The following is a 4,532-nucleotide window of genomic DNA, read 5'->3' on the forward strand; positions in this document are numbered from 1 at the left end:
GGAGGTCAGAATCCAACAGTATCAGCAGTCCTTCTTCAACCTCTGAATCTGATTTTTGCTCAAGTCCTTCAATTTCAGCCAGAAAATACCTGAAATCACAGAAAAACACACAAACTCATAGTAAAGTCTAGAAATGTGAATTTAACATAAAAACTAATGAAAACATCCCTAAAAGTAACTAGATCCTACTAAAAACATACTAAAAACAATGCCAAAAAGCGTATAAATTATCCGCTCATCACAACACCAAACTTAAATTGTTGCTTGTCCCCAAGCAACTGAAAATCAAATAGGATAAAAAGAAGAGAATATACTATAAATTCCAAACTATCAATGAAACAGAGTTTCAATCATATGAGCGGGACTTATAGCTTTTTGCCTCTTGAATAGTTTTGGCATCTCACTTTATCCATTGAAGTTTAGAATGATTGGCATCTATAGGAACTTCAGATTTCGAATAGTGTTATTGACTCTCCTAGTTCAGTATGATGATTCTTGAACACAGCTTCTTTATGAGTCTTGGCCGTGGCCCTAAGCACTTTGTTTTCCAGTATTACCACCGGAGACATAAATGCCACAGACACATAATTGGGTGAACCTTTTCAGATTGTGACTCAGCTTTGCTAAAGTCCCCAATTAGAGGTGTCCAGAGTTCTTAAGCACACTCTTCTTTTGCTTTGGACCTTGACTTTAACCGCTCAGTCTCAAGTTTTCACTTGACACCTACACGCCACAAGCACATGGTTAGGGACAGCTTGGTTTAGCCGCTTAGACCAGGATTTTATTCCTTTAGGCCCTCCTATCCACTGATGCTCAAAGCCTTGGGATCCTTTTTATTTGCCCTTGCCTTTTGGTTTTAAGGGTTATTGGCTTTTTCTGCTTGCTTTTTCTTTTTTTTTATTTTTTTAATTTTTTTTTTCGCCCCTTTTTTTTTCTGCAAGCTTTGTTTTTTTTTTTTTTTGCTGCTTTTTCTTGCTTCAAGAATCATTTTTATGATTTTTCAGATTATCAAATAACATGTCTCCTAGTCATCATTCTTTCAAGAGCCAACATATTTAACATTCTTAAACAACAACTTCAAAAGATATATGCACTGTTCAAGCATACATTCAGAAAACAAGAAGCATTGTCACCACATCAATATAATTAAACTAAGTTCAAGGATAAATTCGAAACTCATGTACTTCTTGTTCTTTTGAATTAAAACATTTTTTATTTAAGAGAGGTGATGGATTCATAGGACATTTATAACTTTAAGACAAAGTTACTAACTACTAATGATCATGTAGTGAAGACACACACATAGATGAGCACATAACATAGAAAACGAAAAACAGAAGAAATAAGAACAAGGAATGAATCCACCTTAGTGATGTCCTTGAGCTCTTCTATGTCTCTTCCTTGTCTTTGCTGCTCCTCCTTCATTGCTTTTAGATCTTCTCTGATTTCATGAAGGATGATGGAGTGCTCTTGATGTTCCACCCTTAGTTGCTTCCAATAATTGTGTGGAAGAAAATGTATCCCCTGAGGTATCTCAGGGATCTCTTGATTTGCAGTCAAATGTTCTACCACTGAGTTATAGACCCTTGATGGAAGCTTTTGTCTTCCCTTTCCTCTTTCTAGAGGTTTCTCTGGCCTTAGGTGCCATCAATGGTTATGAAAAAAACAAAAAAGCTATGCTTTTACCACACCAAACTTAGAATGTTGCTCGCCCTCGAGCAAAAGAAGAAAGAATAGAAGAATAAGAAGAAGATATGGAGGAGATGGATGGGAGTGTGTATTCGGCCATATGGGTGGGATTGGGTGGGAGAGAGATGTTGAATTTTTGAAGGTAGTGGGTGTATGGATGTGAGTGGTAAATGGAAAAAAAGAAGGGATGATCATGAATGGAAAGAGAGATGATGAGGTAGGTGGGGATCCTGTGGGGTTCACAGATCCTGAGATGATCCTGTGGGGTCCACAGATCCTGAGGTGTCAAGGCATTTACATCCCTGCACCAATTTAGGCATGTAAAATGCCCTTGCACACAACTCTGGGCGTTCATCGCCAGGTTGGTGCCCATTTTGGGCGTTCAACGCCCCTTTGCTGCCATTTCTGGCGTTGAACGCCAGAACCATGCTTGTTCTGGGCGTTCAGCGCCAGGATGCTCCCATTCTGGGCGTTCAGCGCCAGACAGATGCTCCTCCAGGGTGTGATTTTTCTTCTGCTGTTTTTGATTCTGTTTTCAATTTTTATATTTATTTTGTGACTCCTCATGATCATGAACCTATAAAGACACATAACTAAGAAAAATATAGTTAAATAAATAAACATTGGGTTGCCTCCCAACAAGCGCTTCTTTAATGTCAATAGCTTGACAGTGAGCTCTCATGGAGCCTCACAGATGTGCAGAGCTTTGTTGAGACTCTCCAACACCAAACTTAGAGTTTGGATATGGGAGTTCAACACCAAACTTAGAGTTTGGTTGTGGCCTCCCAACACCAAACTTAGAGTTTGACTGTGGGGGCTCTGGTTAACTCTGCTTGGAGAGAAGCTTTTTCTGCTTCCTCTCCATGGTTGCAGAGGGAGATCCTTGAGTTTTAAACACAAGGGAGTTCTCATTCCATTGAAGGAATATTTCACCTCTGTCAACATCAATCACAGCTCTTGCTATGGCCAGGAAAGGTCTTCCTAGGATGATGGATTCATCCTCTTCCTTTCCAGTATCCAGGACTATGAAATCAGCAGGGATGTAAAGGCCTTCAACCTTTACTAACACGTCCTCTACTTGTCCATAAGCCTGTTTTCTAGAGCTGTCTGCCATCTCTAATGAGATTTTAGCAGCTTGCACCCCATAGATTCCCAGTTTCTCTATTACAGAGAGGGGCATGAGGTTTATTCCTGAACCAAGGTCACACAGAGCCTTAAAGATCATGGTGCCTATGGTACAGGGTATTATGAACTTTCCAGGATCCTGTCTCTTCTGAGGCAATGTCAGTTGATCCAGATCACTTAGTTCATTGATGAACAAGGGAGGTTCAACTTCCCAAGTATCAATGCCAAATAGTTTGGCATTCAGCTTCATGATTGCACCAAGAAACTTGGCAGTTTGCTCTTCAGTAACATCCTCATTCTCTTCAGAAGAGGAATACTCATCAGAGCTCATGAAGGGCATAAGGAGGTTCAATGGAATCTCTATGGTCTCTAGATGAGCCTCAGAGTCCTTTGGTTCCTCAGAGGGAAGCTCCTTATTGACCACTGGACGTCCCAGGAGGTCTTCCTCCTTGGGATTCACGTCCTCTCCTCTCCTCTCAGGTTCGGCCATGATGCTTATGTCAATGGCCTTGCACTCTCCTTTTGGATTCTCTTCTGTATTGCTTGGGAGAGTACTAGGAGGGATTTCAGTGATCCTTTTACTCAGCTGGCCCACTTGTGCTTCCAGATTTCTAATGGAAGACCTTGTTTCATTCATGAAACTTACAGTGGCTTTAGATAGATCAGAGACTAGATTTGCTAAATTAGAAGCATTTTGTTCAGAGTTCTCTGTCTGTTGCTGAGTTGATGATGGAAAAGGTTTATTATTATTAAACCTGTTTCTTCCACCATTATTAAAGCCTTGTTGGGGCTTTTGATCCTTCCATGAGAAATTTGGATGATTTCTCCATGTTGAGTTATAGGTGTTTCCATAAGGTTCACCTAAGTAATTTACCTCTGCTATTGCAGGGTTCTCAGGATCATAAGCTTCTTCTTCAGAAGATGCCTCTTGAGTACTGTTGGATGCAGCTTGCATTCCATTCAGACTCTGAGAAATCATATTGACTTGCTGAGTCAATATTTTATTCTGAGCCAATATGGCATTCAGAGTATCAACTTCAAGAACTCCCTTCTTCATAGGCGTCCCATTACTCACAGGATTCCTTTCAGAAGTGTACATGAACTGGTTATTAGCAACCATGTCAATGAGTTCTTGAGCTTCTGCAGGCGTTTTCTTTAGGTGAATGGATCTACCTGCAGAAGTGTCCAGTGACATCTTTGATAGCTCAGATAGACCATCATAGAATATATCCAGGATGGTCCATTCTGAAAGCATGTCAGAAGGACACTTTTTGGTCAACTGTTTGTATCTTTCCCAAGCTTCATAGAGGGATTCACCTTCTTTCTGTCTGAAGGTTTGAACATCAGCTCTAAGCTTGCTCAGCTTTTGAGGAGGAAAGTACTTGGCTAAGAAAGCCGTGACCAGCTTATCCCAAGAGTTCAGGCTGTCTTTGGGTTGAGAATCCAATCATAATCTAGCTCTGTCTCTTACAGCAAAAGGGAAAAGCATGAGCCTGTAGACTTCAGGATCTACTCCATTAGTCTTAACAGTATCACATATCTGCAAGAATTCAGTTAAGAACTGAAAAGGATCTTCAGATGGAAGTCCATGAAACTTGCAGTTCTGCTGCATCAGAGAAACTAGCTGAGGTTTCAGCTCAAAGTTGTTTGCTCCAATGGCAGGAATGGAGATGCTTCTTCCATGTAAATTGGAATTAGGTGCAGTGAAGTCACCAAGC

At 40.6% G+C, this 4,532-nt stretch overlaps 1 non-coding gene across 1 annotated transcript; it reads left to right on the forward strand.

The window, feature by feature from the left end:
• Positions 1–4,063: 4,063 nt before the first annotated feature.
• On the forward strand, positions 4,064–4,171 carry LOC148580896 (small nucleolar RNA R71). Its single transcript, XR_015895848.1, has one exon. It is a non-coding gene; the product is annotated as a small nucleolar RNA R71 (small nucleolar RNA).
• The last annotated feature ends 361 nt before the right edge of the window (positions 4,172–4,532 follow it).

Source organism: Arachis ipaensis, chromosome B10 (genome assembly GCF_059453495.1).
Source record: "Arachis ipaensis isolate K30076 ecotype BB chromosome B10, ASM5945349v1, whole genome shotgun sequence".
In the NCBI taxonomy this organism is placed as follows: Eukaryota; Viridiplantae; Streptophyta; class Magnoliopsida; order Fabales; family Fabaceae; genus Arachis; species Arachis ipaensis.